General features: G+C 47.8%; 1 long non-coding RNA gene across 1 annotated transcript; it reads left to right on the forward strand.

Annotated features, from left to right (window-relative positions):
* The first annotated feature begins 9,232 nt into the window (after nucleotides 1-9,232).
* On the forward strand, nucleotides 9,233-17,684 carry LOC123951070. Its single transcript, XR_006820338.1, has 4 exons — nucleotides 9,233-9,369; nucleotides 9,869-10,080; nucleotides 16,673-16,823; nucleotides 17,551-17,684. It is a non-coding gene; the product is annotated as an uncharacterized LOC123951070 (long non-coding RNA).
* Nucleotides 17,685-20,796: the final 3,112 nt, after the last annotated feature.

Consider the following 20,796-nt stretch of genomic DNA (forward strand, 5'->3'; position numbering starts at 1 on the left):
TAATTTCACCTTTTGAAATCATTACAGAGTTCTTGGATATTCTTTTGTGCTTTTAAATTCTTTTTTTTTTTTTTCTCTTTGCATTTTGGTTTAGGAAGTTTCTATTGACTCAGCTTCAGGCTCATCGATTCTTTCTTCAGCCATGTCTAGTCGAATGATAAGCTCCTCAAAAGACATTTTTGTTAGAGTGGCTTTGATTTCTAGCAAATCCTTTTGGTTCTTTCTCAGAGTTTCCATCTGTCTGCTTACATGAGCCTACTCTTCTTGTATATTGTGTACTTTTTCCTTAGAACTCTTAACACATTAACCACAGTTCAGACTTTATTTTTTCTTGCCTTTTAGCATGGCTTGTAATTTTTGTTCAAAAGCCAGACATGACATATCAGGTAATAGGAACTAATCTAAATAGGCTCTTGGTGTGAAGCTTTTATGTTGCTCTTGCTAGGAATTGGGTTGTGTAATGCTTGCTATCGCTTAAAGAGGCTTAAAATTCCTCTTTCAGATTCCTTGTTTTTTGTCTTCCTTGTTGTCTTTGGATCTCGCTAGAGACTCCCAGTAGAATCGATGCCTTAAGCTCTTTCACTTGTAATCCACCAATCCACCACTGGATAATACTGGAGCCCTGCTGGAGCGATAGGGAGGGGTGGGGAAGGGAAGTGTTCTACAATGTCATGAGTGAGTTTCAGTCCTTCAGTTGGCCTGTGACCTTCACAAATGTTTCTTAGCTTTTCACCCTCCTTAGGTGAGACAGTGAGGCCAGAGGGGCTGGAGATGGGAGGGCTCTGGGCTTCTTTCCTGGAGAGTAGGCTTTTGTTATAGAGCTCCTTTGGGTTATTTAAAAATAGTGACCGTTCCCTTCCCCTGCTGCCCAAATCATAGGATCTTTCTCATCTCTTCACAGTGATAATGTAAAGCCCACAAAACATAGCCCCCCCCCCCCGCCCCAAGCCTACAGTCCCTAGGAGCTTCTCACTCTCCCTTTTGTTCACACTCAACCTTCACGAGTTCATCAGAGTTCCTACCAGTTTATGGCTGCAGCAGCTTTGGCTCAAGGTACGTTTTCTTACCTCGTCACTTAGCTGTGACTCTCTGGATTTGTCTGTCTCTCCGGATTTTGGGGTGATGGTTTGCCCTGTGATCTCAATTGTCTAATGGGTCTCAGAAACATCACGGGTTTTCAGTTGGTTCCCTTTTTTTCATGTTGTGAGTGTGGGAGTGAAAGCTTCCAAGCTCTTTACATGTTGGAGTGGAAACCTGAAGTCCCTTGAATGCAATTTTCAGCATAAAATGGGACAAGGAAAAAGTTGTGGGAAAATATGTGGCCCTCCCTCATTCTTGCAGACATATAAATATATAGAACATATATACGTATTTATATGTTGGTGTTTCTATGTAAAGAATGCCAAAGGTGCACACCCAAGTGTTAGCAGTAGTTACCTCAGAGGACTGGGGTAGAGACGGATGGGGAGTTGCCCCTTTTATACTTCACAATGGATGACTTAGAAAAATAAACAGGTATTACTTCATTAAAACCATTAAAAAAAGCATTTTGCAGTATGGAAGCAAAGGGACATAGTTCAAAGGAAAATACACAGGACAGATTGGGTTAGTAACTAGAGAAACTGAAGGCAGCAGGTGAGATTGGACAGTGAATAAAAATGATAATGAGTTGCTTGTGCTAAGTGCTGATTTAATCGTTGCAACGGTGTTCCTGTGCCCATTAGCTGATGAAGATCCTGAAGCTTATGCTGGTGGAGGAATGCATCCCAGATGTTACAGCTAGAAAGTGGAGGAGCTGGGATGTCAGCAGAGTTTGCTCCCTCTAGAGGGCGCTCCAAGGACCGCTTCCGAGCATATACGCTGTGGGCGGGGAAGAAAACTGAAGGGATGAAGGCATTCAGTTGGCTAGATCGACTGGTTCCTTTACCGCAGGGGCTGACAGTTTCATAGTTAAAGAAGAGGCGTGTGTGCTGAGAGGATACAAGGCAGTTTCTATCTGAGCAGTAGGCATATACCACTGGACTCTGGGATCAGATGCAAGTCCTCACTCCTCCATCCCTAATGCGGAGTTGTACAACAATGCTCTTCCAGCTGCGGAGTAGTAAGGAGGCCCCTCAGGTAGGGCTCCGAGATGGAACCTGGACTTCAGGTCAGTGCCTCTGAAGTACGGTCTGGGAACCGGTGAGGAATGCAGATTCTAGAATTATCCCCGCTCTGCCAGGCCTGTCAAAGCAGAAGCTCTGGGGAGTGGAGCCCAGTGATGTGTGTTTTGATTGGTCCTCCAGGTGATTCTGATGTAGGCTTACATCTGAGAACCACTGGGAAGGCTATTGGCCAATTGTTGTAGGAAAGAATTAGCTTGAAGCCATCTCCAGCCTCCACAAGAGACATAGATTGAGGAAAAGCCAGATTGCTCTTGGTAGAAGACACAAGTGTCAATTTATGTGGGATCAAGGAGCAGCCTTTGGTCTTGCTCTTTTCTCCATTTTAACTTCCCTCTTTAGCTTCAGCAAGATGTGAATCTTTTATGATACATTGTATATATAAAATGCTACATGTTCCATACACACACACACACACACATACATACATAATGTAGCACATCCTATATAGAAGTATAATAGATACACAGTACATATTAATATATATTATAGTACATTATATATGTATGTAGAATTGCAAAAGTCACTTTCTTCCAAAGCTAAAGAAAAGGCTAAAGACAAACATAGACACACACACACACACACACACACACACATATATATATATATACATACATACATATATATATAAACACATGAATATTTCTCCAATAGCTTTTCATTAGCTATTGTTAGCTATAAGCTATAAGTTGCATTAGCTTGTGCTTCTATCAGGAATACATTATATTGCTCATCTCACCACGTCTTCACCAACACCGGGCATTTTATTTATTTACTTATTTATAAGATTTTATTTTATTTATTCAGAGAGAGAGAGAAGGATGGTGGCTTAGTCGGTTAAGCTGCTGCCTTTAGCTCGGGTCATGATCCCAGGGTCCTGGGATCAGAGTCTTTCATTGGGCCCCTTGCTCAGCTGGGAGCCTGCTTCTCTCTCTGCCTCTGCCTGCCACTGTGCTTGCTTGTGGGCTCTCTCTCTCTCTCTCTGACAAATAAATAAATAAATAAATGTATAAATAAAATCTTAAAAAAAAGAGAGAGAGAGAGAGGGAGAGCAAGCATGCCATGGGGAGAGGGGCAGAGGGAGAGAGAAAGACAGAATCTCAAGCAGACTACCTGCTATCATGGAGTCCCTTGTTGGACTCCATCTCACCACCCTGATATCATAACCTGGTCTGATATCAAGAGTCAGACGCTCAGCCTACTGGACCAGCCAGGTGCCTCATCACTGGGCATTCTATGCTCAATTTTTTTTTTAAAGACTTTATTTATTTATTTGACAGACAGAGATCAGAGATCTCTCAGAGAGAGAGCCCACAAGCAGGCAGAGAGGCAGGCAGAGAGAGAGAGAGAGGAGGAAGCAGGCTACCTGCTAAGCAGAGAGCCTGATGCAGGGCTCGATCCCAGGACCCTGCGTTCATGACCTGAGCCAAAGGCAGAGGCTTAACCCACTGAGCCACCCAGGCGCTCCTTATATGCTCAATTTTTATGCCAAAGAGAATTTATGTATTTATTTGATTCCCAAATGGAGTTGAATATTTTCCATTTGTGTTGATTTATAATTCTTCCTTTTTAAACTGCATTTGTTGTGTTTTTTTTTATCAGTCTGTTATCTGTTTTAGCTATTAAAGATTAACTACATGTATTTCATATTTACTAGATATATTTTTACTGGGATATATCCACCTTTTCTATTCTTTTGAGCTTAGAAATTTCTTCTCTTTGGTATGTTTAACTCATGTTCAGTTCTATTTTTTTTGTTTATTGTTGTTATATTTTTAAATATTTAATGTTTTAGTCCATTAATTTAGTTTTCAGTTTCTCTACCTCTGTGAATTTTATTTTGACAAGTGAGTAATATCTTGGAAACATGCAACTAAAAAGCATACAAAGTGTTTCTCATTTAAGAACATCCTTCAAAAAATAAATATTTTTGCAATGCAAATAATCTCCCCTCATTTGTGTGATTTCCGAGTTTGGATATTTCTTACAGCATTTTCACACTTAGAATAAGTGTAGATGAAGAGACAGCAGACCTGATGCCAGAATCAGCCCTACCTCAGCTGCCTCTGCTCAAATGTGGATCCTGGTGCATTTCCCCTTGACCTTGTAGAGCTAAGATCTTGGATGCGACAGCACCTCAGCAGCATGGGACCATAAAAAAATGCAAGGTGGGCATCTGCTTTCCTAGCCAGGTGCCAGCTACTGTAGGGTAAACAAAGTCACCCCACTATAGGAAGGTCCAGTCCAGAGGACATTACAGTTATTTTTCTCTGGTCCCCCTCCCCAATCCGTACATTGGCTAAGAAGCAGTAAAAACTTGGGGGCATTTGGTTCATGACAGTGCTACATTGAACATAATTAAAAATTCAGAGAGCAGATGCTGTGGGAATGGAGGACACGGGAAGCTGAAGTTCCCACCCACGTACCAGGGAAACAGAACCCTCAGAAACTCCCCCTTTCCTTGCCCCATCAGCCTGAGCATACACTCACAAAACCAGCTTGAATTTACAGGCAGAAGTCGTTACATTTCTCATTTGAACCAGCTGTTCTGGGGGTACCTAGTGACTCAGTCGGTTAGGCATCTGACTCTTGATTTCAGCTCAGGTCATGATCTCAAGGTTGTGAGATCGAGTCTCTTTCTGGCTCTGCACTCATTGTGATTCTACTTGAAATTCTCTCTCTCTCCCTCTGCTCCTGCCCCTTCCTCTTCAAAATAAATACATTTCTTTGAACCAGCTGTACTGAATGGAGCCCAGGGAAGAACAATTTATTCCATGTGCACATCGTCAAGATGCTCCAAGACAATGAAGCTCCCATTTAGCCCTGGGTGGAGAGGGGACCCCAGTTGGCAGTTCCTGCTTGGCTTCCCTCCCTCCATGGGTGGAAAGGGAAAGCCCTGCACCATTAAGTGGAGGTTGTTCCCTGTAGTCCCTTTCTCACCTGGGGTTAGCTGGGTGAAACTCAGATGCTGAAACGCCTTTTGGACCCATTGCTGCGGCCTGTGGATGAAAAGCTCGTGAAGACAGTGAGTGCTTCAAATGGATGTCACCAGATCGCGGTGAGCCAACCAGGATGATGGGAATCCAAATCCAGACAGCTGGTTTGGGAGGCAGTGACCACAGAAGTGGAGTGCAGTCCCTCTCCTCGGAGGACTACAGTATAGTTGGGGGGACCAAGATAGGATGGGGTGCCATTTCTCCTTTCAGAGTCTTACAGTTGAGTTGTGAGGTCCTGAATAACAAAGGGGAGATGTCCTTGAAACAGTACAAAGGTGATGATATGCAACGCAGAATGCTCAGATTTTAAGCGTTTGGTAATTGAGAGACGTATGAGGAATTAACAAGGGAGATTTTGGGTTTATTAATCAGTGTACAAAAAGTAAAGTCTGGTCATCCTAGTTCTTCTTCCCTCTATTTGTCTTCTTGACACAGGGTGCAGCTGGTCGTGAAATCCAAGATATAGGTAGAGACAGAGTGTTCTAGCAAAATGAGGCTGAAGGATCTGCTAAGAGAAAGTTGAACTTGGCAGCACTGAGGGTTTGATCATTTTGGAGATAACACTTGGGGCTTATGGAGTCTCCCTTCTCCTGCCTCTCCTCTTGCTGCAGTCTGTATCCTCCTCCCCTGCTCCTCCATCAGACCCATCTTGAGTGGACTCCCCGAAGGACCAAGGAACTGATGCCTGAAAAGAAGCTGGGATGAAGGTCAGGACAGCACAGGTTAAAGGAAGCCCAGAGCTGGGCGGGGGTGGGGGGGGCAGCGAGAGCAGCGAGCTCTTCCGAAAGGGAGAGATTATCCTTGACAGCTGTGGACAGGGCAGCCCTGGGGGCTGTGAAGAGCCAAGAATGAGGCTTCCCACCACAGGAGGCAGAGATGCAGGGAGGAGACGAAGCCACTTGTACTCCCAGCCCTGTGAATTCTGGGTTGGAATCCAGGGCTCGAATGAGAAGCACAGAACTGGGCTAAGCCTCCAGCCCCTGTGGCTGTGCTAGGCCCCTTGGCTGTGGGATTGGTTAGCACAAGGCTTAGAGAGAGAAGAGCAGTCCCTGATGGCAGGGCGCTGGCCTGGCACCCACAGCTCCTGTTGAACACCAACCATGTCACGAGGCCCAGATAATGAGACCCCATGAGGGGTTAAGGCCAAAACAAGACCCCTCTGTCACGTCTGACCTCAGAAACAAGAATGTTGTTAAGCCACAAGATCGATCAGCTTCCCCATGTCCTGGCCGATGTGAGTGGCCTCTGCCTCCCTCCCACTTGCACACTTAGCCCTGCTTCCTTCCCCTCATCTTTCAAGTAAGATTTAGGAAAATAATTATTAGAGTTCAGATGTTAATAGACTAGATGTATATATTGGTAAATATATACAAAAGTATTTCCCCTATTGAATTTAACTTGCCTATGTTTTATACATTTGTATAGAATTTTAGATGATTTTAAGAAATATCAAAAGTATGTGTACACACACATAAGCACACGTGTGAACATAGGCATGCACATGTGTGTGTTGTATGGTCACAAGGTGTACCTTAGTGTCTTCATCCTGTTTCTCAAAACAAATCTTGGGTATAAATCTCAGCTCCTGAGGGACACTTCTTTGCAATCCTTTATTTCTTATCAGTATAGCATTTGTTCTGTCACTATGACCTTGGCACATATATCAGATACTGTTCCTTACACAGTATACCCTTCACCCATCGAGCACTTGCTAAATAAAACTAGATTAAAAGAAATTAAAAAAAAAAGATTTAGGAAAATAGTCATAGAATTACCCCTGCTTCCTCCCAGCTTCCTGTCCAGAGCAAAGCCTGCTTTGCTGAGCCCTCGGTCAAATCAGATGGAAACAGCACGGTTGTGTAAGTGATAAATTTTTTCTAAAATATTTTACTTATTCATTAGAGAGAGAGAGAGAGAGAGCACACAAGCAGGGGGAGAGGCAGAGGGAGAGGAGAAACAGACTCCCCTTGAGCTAGGAGTCCAACGTAGGGCTCAATCCCAGGACCTGGAGATTATGCATGACCTGAGCTGAAGGCAGATGCTTCAAAATCTGAGCCACCCACGCGCCCCTCTCCAATTCCTTTTTAACACCCTCTCCATGAGATGCCTCGTAGTTCCCCATGGTGGTGTCTGCCTTTGTTGCAAGGAGTTACTGCGCTCAACTTAGTTCAACCACAGGAGGGTGCCTGGGGGTCTCTGGCTGGAGGGCACTGACAGGCCCACCTTCCGTCATTAAGGAATCTGCACTGGGGGCGCCCGATCATTGGTTCATTCAGCTCGTCGTGCCTGCAATCCGCCAGGATCCGTCAGCGGCTGGATGCCATGGTCAATAAGATGTAGGCCTTGCCCTCAGTGACCTCGGTCTTAGCAGAAACAGACAAGCACAGGGGCAAGGCCTGTGCATACATTAAGTGCTCTGACACATGTGTGAGGGGGTCAGGGTTGCACAGAGGAGGGCACTTTGGCTCAGTCTGAGTGAGTCAGGAAAGGCTTGAGTAGTTATCTCAGGACAGGAGGGAAGAGGCTGGCTTGGGCAGGGGCCAGGAGAACTTTGTAGTCACAGGGCCTGTGGGTGAATGGTAGAAACTGAGTAGGGCGTGGGGGCCATGGGGCAGGCCTGGGAGACCTTTGCTCTACCGCTCCCCTGAGAGCCACGAGAAGTCAGTGAGGCCACAGAAGGGAAGTGACGGTATGGTCTGCATGAGCAATGAAGTCATCAGAGACCTGGGTGGGATTCAGGGGCTGGAATTTGGCCACACAACAGATGTAGCAGGTGAGAGAGAGGGAGAGGCCCAGGACCACACCTAGACAGATTCACAGAGGAGGCTTTTCTCTGGGAGTGCAGCCAACTAGAACTGGGGACTACTGACTTCAAGGATGAGGAGACTGACCAGGAAGGAGCAAAGGTGTCCAGGGGAAAAGCCCACAGCAGCAGTTGGCAGCATGCAGCAGGATTGAGATACCTTTGAGCCTTGGTTTTCTCATCTGTAAAGTGGGAGTAAAAACTCTTACCTTGCAGGGCACTGCATTAAACAAGACCATGTATGGAAATCATTTAGCACAATGCACGGCACACAAGAGGTGTTTATACACAGATGTTATTATTTTCCCAATCTGTGCTTACACAGAGTTAGGGCCATCATTATGTTATTTATTGTTGGTCTCTTTGTTTTGGATATATGGTGGTTTCCTTATATGTTCCCCCATTCTCTCCTCATTTCTGGTAAGAGAACAAAGTTCATACTTTCTTCACTTGCAAGATATCCCCTTTCTCTCTCCCTGGTGGGTCTGTGCAGCATTAGTTGGGAACAAGGAGAGTCCCCCCCAGCAGCTGGTGATTCAGAGCTTCTGCAGCTTCCCTGGTCAGGTTATCAGAGGCCTGAGCCTCTACCACTTGGAGGAGGTCAAATGAACTTCAACATTTCTATATAGAAGCTCTCCCAGAGCTGAAGCAGCTCATTATATGGACCAATCCAGTAAACCCCACTCTGGCTCAGTTTTCTTATGTTATTTTAGTCACCATACAGTACAACACAATTTGAATTTAAGACTGTAAAACTGTAGGTGAGTTAGAAAGACACAGTTAGAAAACTATGTGCTAGGGACACGCCTCCCCCCCCCCCCCCCAAAGGTCAGGGAAGGATCAAAGGTAAAGAAGGTAGTCTCTCTCATTATAGAACAACCTCCCCCAACCAAAAAAAAAAAAGGAAAAAAAAGAGTGCTTGAATGCCAAGGGAATGATAAGTGGGCCCAGCAGGGAGCATCCCCTGAGGCTAACAGGAAAGTCTGGGTTCACTGGTAGCAGAAACATGGCACCTGTGGGGCTGGGGAGCACCCAGAAACCCAGAATGTGGCCGAGTCCCCCGGGCTGTGTGGGAGTAGAGCAGCACCAGGAAGAGATAATTGGGAGGGCGGCAGGGGCCATGAACTGGATGTGTGTTGGGAGGGCGGCCCCGCGGGCCCCTTCCGGTCACATGACTTCCGGCCAGGCCGCCTTGCCTTGAGCTTCCGCTTCCTCAGAGGCCCAACCGGAAGAGTAGTTATTCACTTGGGCGTGTGGAGTGGCTGCGGGAATGATGGATGTGAGGGCATTTGGTAACGAGTGAACTTGAGGGTCGTGAATTCCTTGTGCCTCAGAATCACCTAGAGGGCTGCTGAAGTTGGCCACGACCCCGGATATGAGGCGGGGCTGGAATTCGCGTCTCTAACAGGTGCTCAGGCGCCGCTGATGCTGGCCGGGAGCCGGTTTTGAGGAGCGCCCCTCTGAACGTGTGTGGCTGGGGGTGGGGGGAGGGAACCTAGTACTCGTTTAACTTATTTATTCATTTATTTATTTACGTATGTTTTGGGTGCTATTAACCAAATTAGGTTTAAATGCATGGGAAGGAGTGAAGGAGGGCATCACACACGCTCTTTTCCTCCCTCTGCTTATTGTACCTGATAATGACAGCGTTAGGAATGAAACAAATATGGGATTTTCTGATTAATTATCCTAACGTTTTTGCACCAAGGGGAGACAAACCCTTGTTTGGTGGCTAGTACCGAATCTGCCGGAGCTTGTTTAAGCATAAAAGGAAAATGTTTTCTGAGCTAGGGGGGAAGATTTGAAAGCGGCTGGAAGTGTAGCGGGCCGCATCCTGGTCTCCAGAATAGGGGAATCCCACCCTGTTAGGCTGTCTGTCCATCTTTCTCTTTCTTCCTGCCCTGTAGAACAACGTCTCTGCCTGCTTCCCAGGCCATGTCGTGGCTCACGGCTCCCGTCGGTGGCCTGCTTTGTGTCCTTCCAAGGAGTGTCGCTGGTGGAATCAGCACCCTGCCTAGAGGCCTTCCGGAAGCGCTGGTCACCACGGAAACAACGTGCTCCTGACCCGGAATGTGCCTGTTTCATGATCTCCACCTGGAGCTTCAGTGCCGTGCCCCAGGTGACACGGGGAAGTTGTGCTTTCCTTCCTTCCTGCTGTCCTGCCGGTGTTTGAACATCACGCTTTTCATGTCTTGCTGAAAGGCCAAATTTGCTGCCTTTCTCTCTTACTGCATGGTGTGTGAAGCGGGGTTTGGCCATCGGGATGTGGTCAGAGTGGAAGGATGATTATTTCAGGACCCATTCAAATATCAGTGAGCCTCCACTGTGGGCACAGCGCTCTCTCCCAGGTTCCCGGAACACAGAAACGAATGTGAGAAGTGGTCCTCCGCGTGCAGGCTGGGGTGGCAGGGAGACCTGGGTGTGCAGGTGGGGATGGAGGAGGACTGTAGGTAGGGTGCAGAGGAGGGGGAGAAGGATGGGTGTATAGGGGCAGAGCCCTCCAGGCAGCACTCTTGGGGATGACACGCAGAACCAGAGTGGTCATGGGGTGGTGGTTAAAGCAGTGGGGTGGGATGTGAGGGCGCTGGCCTGTGTGAGATAGGAGAGGCTAGACAGAGCGCCCAGACCGGGCTGTGAAAACCATCGCCCCCTCCCCCCGCCTCGATGGCTGCACAATGACATCACCAGGAGAGCATCCCTAAGTTTCCAGTGCTCATGCCTGGCCCAGCACTGAGATCAGAATGTCAGGTGTGCCAGGGATGGGACATTTGGAAAGATCCCCAGGCAAAGTGAGAAGCACTGGGGTAGCACAGGGGTTCTTAAAGTGTGACCCCTGGACCAGCAGTGTCAACATTCCCTGGGCACTTGTTGGAGATGGGAGTTCTCAGAACCCACCTCAGACCCCGGGGATCAGAGACGGTGGGGGCAGGGCCCAGTAGCTGTGTTTCAATAGCCCTCTGGGTGATTCTGTTACCCTACTGCGTTTGAGACTTGGACTTTTGAGGCCTAAAATCCAGGAAGACTGGCTTTTTTTTTTCTTCCCTATTTTTTGCTATGTAGTATATCTTTCCTGAGGCAATGAAGGATAGACCCAGCTCCTTGCTTTGGGGCCAGGAGCAAGGGCAGGTGGTGGTGGGAAGGGGACAGGTAGGGAGAAAAAACATCTGTACACAATTGTCTTGCAACGTTAGCCAACCATAGACAAGTCTCAGGAGCTGGCAGAGGTGGGCAGAGGTGCACCTGCAGGTCTGGAAGGGGTTGGGGTTCCTGCTTGACCTCAGTGGGAGTGTGAGGCACCAGTGGAGGTTTGCACTCCTGTTCACTAGGACTAGGAGGGGGTGAGGTCCTTGCCCTCAGGCCTGTCTAAGCCAGTGGACTTCACCTCTTGGTGACATACCTGAACCTACTGAGATCTGCTGGGCCCAGGTCCCTGCCAGGACAATGGACCCTTCTTCAACACCAACCGTGGCGATGGCCAAGGACAGGCGTTAATAGGCGTGCAGGCTGTGTGTTCCTGGTGGCTGGCCTGTGAGGACATGATGCACCTCTCACAGGTTCTGGGGGATAGGAAGGGAAGGGTATTGTCCCTGAGATGGTGAGCGTGTGGGGACCACGGGCAGGTGGGGACCCTTGCTTGAGGACCGGTGACCCCTAACACCCCTCATCTGATCTGCTCATCTGACTCCTGTTGTGTTGCTGAGAGCTTGACTGCGAGCATGCCAGGTCTTGGGAAAGTTACTCAGTGTTCCCCAGCAGCAGTGTCCCCATCCATAAATGGGGTCTGTAACAGTGTCAGGAAGCTTCACAGAGAGATAATGTGGGAGAGTGCTCTGTAAGTCCACATGGCACATCCAGGAACATGAGCTCTTCCGGAAACCCTTGCTGACCCCACAGACTGGGCCAGACGCCACCTTGGACTCCCACAGCCCTGGGAACCCTCCAGGAGGGCAGTGGTCAGATACACAGCCGCTCTGTTTGTGTGCTGGTTTCTCCTTGGACCCCAAGTGCCTGATAATGGAGACAGTCTTTTTTCTCTGTCCCTGTGTGTCTGGCACATGATCTGGCCAGAGCAGGTGGTGCTTTGATCACCGTGTAACCACAGTGACCAGATCCAGGTGCTGGATCTTAATGCTAGGGCCTTCCTCTTGGTGGTCGCATGCCCACCCTCGTGCTTCATGGGGCCACAGGGAGATTCCTTTGTCTCCCAAACCCATCCCGTTTGTCCAGGCCTTATGTCTCCTCCGTTACATTGAAATGGTCCCTATTAGGGGGCAAAGAAAGATCACAGTGGGTGGGCGTGGAGATGGGGGAGATCAGGCACAATAATAGCTTTTTTTTTTTTTTTTTTAAGATTTTTTATTTATTCATTTGACAGAGAGTGAGAGAGAGGGAGAGGGAACACAAGCAGGGGGAGTGGCAGAAAGAGAGAGAAGCTTACTTCCTCCCCTGGGAAGGGAGCCCGATGTAGGGCTCTGTCCTACGACTCTGGGATCATGACCTGGGCCAAAGGCAGACTCTTAACTGACTGAGCCACCCAGGTGCTCTGGGCAACACAGTAATTCCCATGCACTGCGACAAGAACCCAGAAGACAGTAGCAGCAAGGGTGATGGTGGTGGTGGTGGGGATGGCCAGCCCAGGGGAGTGGTTAGCAGTACTGGGTGAGTGGCAGGGGGGATGGGCAGTGGGCAGCATAATATAGTAAGTGATCCTAATTTCAAAAGAACTTCTGGAGCTGGGGCTTAGGCCTTGGTTTAAAACAAAAACAAAAACCCCAAAAAACTTCCCAGGGGAATCTAATATGCAACCAAGGCAGAACATACTTAATGTTGGATTTGCCTGCGTTAGCTGCAGATGAAGGAACGATCCAAAAGAGCCCGGGGCTTCCTCTCAACGGTGTGAACGAACAGCCTGTAATGGCGGCACCCGCGCCCGTGCTCTCGCAGGAATACAGTGATGACTGCACAGAAAGTCCGTTGCTGCAAAAAGGAATACTACTATCTGTGATTAAAACTTTAGCAGCACCTTGACGTTATTTTCATGCTTATGAACGATGTATAGTTTTTAATCTTAATGTTGCATTAAGATTGCTGTGCCTTTCCTTTTGCTGCAGGGAAAAACACAGCAAAATGCTTGAATTGTCCAGATTCTCACACCTGGGGCTTTGGAAAGGGAAGCTTGGAGGGGGAGCAAGTCTGCCTCCAGGGTCTTTATCTGGGAGGAGCTTGGGTGCTGGTGGGGAAGTCGAGAGGGGCAGTGCATTTAGATAAGACCAGCTGGTGAAAATAATCCTTGAAACAAGAGTTGAATAGAGTTTGCAGGGTTTTATGTGCTTTTGAAATCAATGATGTTGACCAATCCAAGACACTTCATTCTCAAAATCTGGGCTTGATTGCATCTTCAAGTTCCACCTTCATGTTCCAGAAGGCCTTCAGTTTATATTCTTTCCCTGTTCCTTCCAGCCTTGTGTTTGGGATCCATTGGTCTATGGTGGGCTCCTAGGCTCAGAAAAACCCCATTTTGGGGATTTTATGAGTATGACACAACCCTTAAGAAGCTGAGAGTCCTGTGTGGAGGAATCAACTACAAGCAGAGTTAAAAGCAGAAGGATTGAGAAAAGCTTAGAGACATAAAGGAGGGATATCTAATCCAGCCCAAGGAGTGGGGCCATCTCTAAATTTTCTCAAAGGAGGTCACATTTTATTTGGGTTTTGAAGGATGAATAGTAGTGTTCTAGAACTGGTGGGGGATAGTGGTGGTAAAGAAAGAAAAAAGAAACTGAGTTGCGTTTCTGCCCGTTTCCAGAGAATGGATGGGGCTGACAGAGTGGAGTGAGAAGCAGCGAAGAAGACAGCCTAGTCTTGGGGCGCCTGGGTGGCTCAGTTGGTTAAGCATCTGCCTTGACTCAGGTCATGATCCCAGAGTCCTGGAATCAAGCCCCCCATCAGGCTCCCTGCTCAGTGGGAAGCCTGCTTCTCCCTCTCCCACTCTCCCTGCTTGTGTGCCCTGTCTCTCTCTCTCTGCCAAATAAATAAAGTCTTAAAAAAAAAGAGGAAAGGGGTGCCTGGGTGGCTCAGTGGGTTAAAGCCTCTGCCTTCGGGTCATGATCCCAGGGTCCTGGGATCGAGCCCCGCATCGGGCTCTCTACTCAGCAGGGAGCCTGCTTCCTCCTCTCTCTGCCTGCCTCTCTGCCTACTCGTGATCTCTGTCTGTCAAATAAATAAAATCTTTAAAAAAAAAAAAAAAAAAGGAGGAAGACAGCCTAGTCTTATTTCACAGTGTTGGAGGTATAGCCTTGAGTGAGACAAACAGGATGGCATTTACTCTTTGCTTTTGGGGTGAGAGCATGGCTATTCAGTAGCAAGAATTTAGACTTTGGGGTTAGAGAGAACCGGCACTGAATCCTGGCTCAGCTTCTGCCAGCCATGAGACCCTGGGTATGTTATTTTTCTTCTCAGAGCCTCACTTTTTTTTATCCTGCTTATTATAGTGGATAGTGACCTTGGTGCCAAAACCTGAGGAGTTATTTCAGAAACCAGGCTCACCCTGGTGGGATGGTGCAGGTGAACATACTAAGCAGGGACAGTGGATAGAGGATATTGGGGAAAGGCAACTTTATGAACTGAACCATCAGTCAGAGGGAGGAGGGGGCCCAAGATCTGAGATTCCCATCAGTCAGAGGGAGGAGGGGCCCCAAAATCTGGGATTCTTTCTTTAGAAATTTTTTAAAAAAGATTTTATTTATTTCTTGAGAGAGAGAGAGAGCACACACACAGGCAGAGGGAGAACAGATTCCCCACTGAGCACAAAACCTGATATGGGACTCGATCCCAGGACCCTGAGATCATGACCTGAGCTGAAGGCAGGCATTTAACCAAATGAGCCACCCAGGCATCCCTCTTTAGAAAAAATTTTAATTGGAGTATAGTTGACATACAGTGCTATATTAGTTTCAGGTGTACAACATAGTAATTTGACAAGGTTATCCATCATGCAGTTCTTGCCCTGATAAGTCTAGTTACCATCTGTCACCATACAAAGTCATTACAACATTATTGACTCTATTCGCTATGCTGTACTTTTCCATCCCTGTGACTTAATTTATTTTATAGCTGGAAGTTTCTGCCTCTTAATCCCCTTCACCTATTTTTCCCATCCTCCTCCCACCTCCCCTTTGGCAACCACCAGTTCTCTGTATTTATGAATCTGTTTCTATTTTTGTTGTTTTGTTTCTTATATTCTGAATATAAGTGAAATCATATGGTAGTTGTTGTTGTCTGATTTATTTCATTTAGCATAATATCCTCTAGATCTATTCATGTTGTCGCAAATGGCAAGATTTCATTCTTTTTTATGGCTGAGTAGTATTCCATCGTATACATATATAAATTCTGTATCCATCCATTGATAGACACTTAGATTGCTTTCATATCTTAGTTATTGTAAATAATACTGCAGTAAGCATAGGGGTGCAGATATCCTTTCAAATTCATGTTTTTGTTTTCTTTGGATAAATACCCAGAGGTGGAATTGCTAGATCCTATAGTGATTCCATTTTTAAGTTTTTTGAAAACCTTCATACTGTTTTGCATAGTGCTTGCACCAGTTAGCAGTTTCACTGACAGAGCACCAGAGGTCCCTTTTCTCTTCATCCTCACCAACACTTGTTATTTCTTGTCTTTTTGATACTAGTCATTCTGACAGGTGTCAGAAGACTGAGGGGGGATCTCATTGTGGTTTTGATTTGTGTTTCCCCGATGATGAGTGACACCGAGCATCTTTTCACGGGAGACCTGAGACTCTTAGAAGCTTTCTTATGAGGCGAGGCCATGGTCAGCAAAACAAGGCAGGGGGCAGAATACCAGGATCAAAGAGGGAAAGAGTTACCGTTGGAATGACTGGGATGTGGTCAGCATGGTGGCAGTGCCAGGCACTATTCTAAACCCTGTGTAGGTGCTGTAATTGAACCCTCACGTCCATTCTACCAGATTGAAGCTATGCATTTTTTTTTTTTTGTGGTAAAATGCATACAGCATCACATTCACCATTTAAACCATTTTCACGTGGTGAGTTCTAGTACGTTCACATTGTGTGCAGTCACCACCACCATGCATCTCCAGTACTTTTCCATCTTCCCACCTGGAACTCTGTGCCCATTAAACAGCTCCCCAGCCCTCCCCCACCTCCTGGCCACCGCCCTTGCACTTTCTGCCTCTATGAATTTGACTACTATAGGCATAAATGGAATCATACAGTCTTTCCTCTTTGTGACTGGCTTATTTTATGAAGTCTAGTATCTTTAAGTTTCATCCATGTGGGAGCTATTTTCGTCTTTATTATAAAGGATGAGAAATTAGGGGCACCTGGGTGGCTTAGTTGGTTAAGCGTCTGCCTTCAGCTCAGGTCATGATCCAGGGGCCCTGGGATCAAACCCCTAATTGGGCTCCATGCTCAGCAGGGAGCCTGTAGCTCCCTCTTCCTTTGCCTTGTTCCCTGCTTATGCTCTCTCTCTTGCTCACTCACTCTTGCTCTCTCTATCTCAAATACATAAAGTCCTAAAAAAAGGATGAGAAATTAGTTTTGGAGAGCGCCAGAGGAAAGGGTGGGATTTGAACTGAGGCAGTCCAACTCCAGAACCTAAGCTCAACCCTTGCTAGCGGGCAGGGGCCAAGGCACATCCATTCCCTGACAGTCTTCTTTACATCTCTCCAAGGCAGCCCCACTGGCACGGCGTGTTCTGAGCTGAGGCTGGGGAACACCAGGCCCCTCTGCTGTCTGCTCATGGGAGTCCATCAGGAAGTGACGTGTTTTCCGGCTTTGGCGGCTGCTTGTGACTTCTGCCATCAGACTTCGTGAAAACACGGGTGCTTTGCTCCTGCCCGTAGCCTTGCAGGGATGTACCAGAGCCTGCTGGTTTCGGAGGCTGTGTGAGAAAGTGTCATCAGAGGTCTTCAGAGCAGGGAGTGTCATTGAGGCTGGGGGTGGGGGGCAGGGGAGGCTTCCTGTAGGAGGAGGTGGTCCAGACAGTGACTCTGAAGGGTGGGAGGATTGGTAGGCAAGCTTGGGATATGATGGCGCCAGAGAAAGGCATAAATTCCCCAAGTAAAGTAAAGCAAACTGAAATGTCAGCACCGTCACCTGTGCTCTCTCCCAGAGCCAGGATCCTCTACACCCTAAGAGCCCCGCCGGAAACTATTGCCAAGGAGTGTTTTCTTTAATTGGACAAGGCGCTGATTTAGACAATGCATCTCCAGTGTGGATTAAAGAAGAAAAGTAAATTACTTAATTGTGGTTGGCTTGATGAAGCTAATGCTTCTAAGGGGGCTGTTGGAAGAATTGGAATTTCTCCTCACCCCATTGGGTTCCTCTAATAAAAAAATCAAACCCCATCAAGGCATTAACCTACTGGGGCTGAGGCTGGGACAAGGGACTCTCCAGCCAGCTCCCAGAAACTATTGAGGCCGGAACACCTTCGTGACCTTCTAGAAGCAGAGAGGAGAGGTGGAACTGGGGCTGGATTGGAGAAATTGTCAGTTCTTGAGGGGAAGTAAGGGATTGACACTGAGCCCAGGTCCCTGATCCCCATTGCAGGGACTTAGGAGACACCCTGGAGTCTCTGGACCTGGCCTGTTCCCGAAAAGGACATGACCCTGTGCGCATGCTCCCGTGGGTCTAGTGCTGGCCGGCTTCCTCACCTGGAAAATAGCCACCGCTCCTTGAGTGTCTGGTCTATGGGAGACACATTCTTTTTTTTTTTTTAAATAAACATATAATATATTTTTATCCCCAGGGGTACAGGTCTGTGAATCACCAGGTTTACACACTTCACAGCACTCACCATAGCACATACCCTCCCCAGTGTCCATAACCCCACCCCCCTCTCCCTCCCCGACCCACTTCTCCCTCCCCCACCCTCCAGCAACCCTCAGTTTGTTTTGTGAGATTAGGAGTCACTTATGGTTTGTGGGAGACACATTCTTAACTGCCATCCTACGGAGTAGTGAGGAATTAGCCTCGTTAACTGATGAGTAACTTGAGATCGGGACAGGAAAGTAACCTGACCAAGATTATGGAGCTGGTAAGTACTACAGTCAGCAAGCACTCTGTACCTGTCTGTCTTCCCAACAGGAGTAGCTCCCTGTTCTTTGTGGATTGAACTGGAGAATGTTTAAGGGTCCCTGGCAGACCACCGTCAGCACAATCCTCTTGGTTTTATAGATCACGCGTTTAAATTGGCTTTGGGGGCTTGTGGGGCCCCAGCCACTCACGATAACACCATGCCAAATAGAATATGTTGTCTCTCCCCGTGTTGTTCATCAGCTAGCAGGTAATGAGGTTCATGCCATGTACCCAGGAAGGGTGCCAAGGGTGTTCACTTCAGTTACCAGCAAACTTTAAAATAAAACCTGAGAGATGTAGAGATTGGATATGTAAGATCTGCGGAAGTGTTAGGATCCTAGACCTAGAGAATAGGGCTTACATGGCAGGAATTGCTTGTAAGGTTTGATTCCAATAGTTAGATAATATTACAGACCAAGCCCCCATTTCTCACACTATTTTGGTGCCATCAGGCTTGACTAAGAACTAGGTAGGAGATGTAATTTGCCTCCAAAACATACACATAGCATCTCAAAGTCAAACCCTACTAGACCTGACTAATGTAGTGGGGTGTGGCCTAGAACGAGGCAGGGGCCAGACATTACCTGTGCCGTGGATGTGCACTGGCCAGGCCTTCCAGAGCTCACAGAGGGAGAAGATAAGGCTTCGCTCATGAACAGTTGGCCACAGGCTCACTGGCCAGTGCCAAGGCATCATTGTGTCCCAGTCTGAGGATGCTTCTTGGAGGGAATGGTTCCAGCCATCACTGACTTAGCTCTCACCAGGGCCGGGTCCTCTGCTTGACAGATGGTATTCCATGTGTGTCTTTTGAAGGTGAGCTCATCGTGTCCATGGATATCCATCCACTCATTCATTCATTCATTAATTCACGTATCACTGTGCATTTATTGTGTGCTAGTTGCTGTTCCAAGCTGGGGATAGAGTGGCAACTAAAAACAAGACAGTCCCTTTTCTCATGGAGCTGACATCTTTAAAAGATTTTATTTATTTATTTGAGAGAGAGAGAGTATGGGGGGAGAGGCAGAGGAAGATGGAGAAGCAGGCCTCCTGCTAAGCAGGGAAGTCGACATAGGTCTCAATCCCAGGACCCTGAGATCATGATATGAGCCAAAGGCAGACTCTTAACTGGCTGAGCCATCCAGGCATCCCTGGCATCTTTAGAATCTAGTTAGAAAGTTCTAATTTCTAGAATGTTCTTTCTTATGACAAGCAAGTCAGCCTCCCTGGAACTTCCCCTCACAGTTGTGATTTGGTTCCCGGGGTGGTCTATGGCCGTCTTGTCTCTTCTGGTAGTTGAACGGCATTACCATTTCTTCTCTGTCCAGGCTATTGTGGCCTGACAAAGAGCTAGACACAGCCCCTGTTCCATTGCACAGTTCAGGCCGGTCCCTTCCTCTTGGCCCAGATTCCTCCTGATGTCAGCCCCAGGGGTCCTGGCTGGGCAAAAGCCACCCCTAGTGGATGCCACAACTCCTGTATGTCTAACATCCTGCCCTGGGAAATTGTTCTTCCTAAACCAGTCAGAGTTTGGACTCACCAGAAAGATTTCATCCAGAAATGCCATTTTAGGATGGAGAAATGAGGAGGTGGTGACTGAAGTTTGGGGAGACAAAGAGATGAGAAGGGAGGCAGCTGCTGGTGTCCACCACCCTTCCTTCCGTTCCATTCAGCGGCCCTCCTGGCCCCCTCTGCTAAGGCTTTCCACACCCAGATCCAAAATATGAGGCTGTGTTTCTTTGGCACGTGGGTGTCAGCCCTTGTATTGGGAGCAGGAGATGCTGAAACTATGTGCCCTACAGTCTAAGAGCCCCAGTCCCGTGAGAAGGCCCAGCTGGAGCAGGTGTCTAGGCAGGGTGCTGAGGGAGACCACTGGTGAGCGTTGGGGCATGGAGGACATGGACCAGGGGGTGGTTTGTGCCACTTCAAGATTCGGGGATTTCTTCCTGGATGAGGAGATGCGTGGGGCTTTGAAGCCAAGTGGGCAGGGGTCCTGGGCAGAAGGAGGGTCAGAACGGAGGTCATGGCAGGCATGTGGGAGTTCTGAGTGGCTTGCCTTGTCTCTAGGCTGCAGTGCCTGGAAGAGCATTCTGGGTTTTTTTCTGTAGGGTTTAAGGACAGGAGGATTGGTTGGACACCAGTCAATAGTATTTTGAGTTCTAACTGGGCTTCTTTATAATTCTGAGGCTTTGGGCAAATCAGAAATAACCCTTCAAACCTGTTTCCTTATGTCACCCTTTGAGCCTTCCTCTGGCCCTTTCTTCACTCATGCCAGCCTTTTCTGGGAGATGGATGGGGTGACTGTCCCCATCTTGAATACCCCCAGCAGGAATGGAGACTTGAGTGGCGGGAGTGGGATAGGGTGACCATGCCTTCTCTGCCCCTGGGGGCTGAACACACCCTGTGTTTGGGGGTATCTGGCAGGAGGGCTGGAAACCTGGCTTGGGGCTTTCCCCACCCCTTCCCGGAGTGGTCCAAGGGTGCCAGGGCTCTCTGGAGGGCACACAACCCAAGGTCATCCCTGCCTTGAGCTGACCCCAGGGAGGACACAGTCTGCTCTCTGGCTTGGATGCTTTAATTCTTGGGCCTTGGGAAAATGACCAGATGGGCTCTGGGATGCTCACCTATCCTTTTAGGATCCAGCAGGCAGGTGGGGCTGGAGATGGCAGAGCCTGGGGCAAATCCCCCAAAGTGTCAGACACAAATCAGAACCGTCTACTA

Source organism: Meles meles, chromosome 9, assembly GCF_922984935.1.
Source record: "Meles meles chromosome 9, mMelMel3.1 paternal haplotype, whole genome shotgun sequence".
In the NCBI taxonomy this organism is placed as follows: domain Eukaryota; kingdom Metazoa; phylum Chordata; class Mammalia; order Carnivora; family Mustelidae; genus Meles; species Meles meles.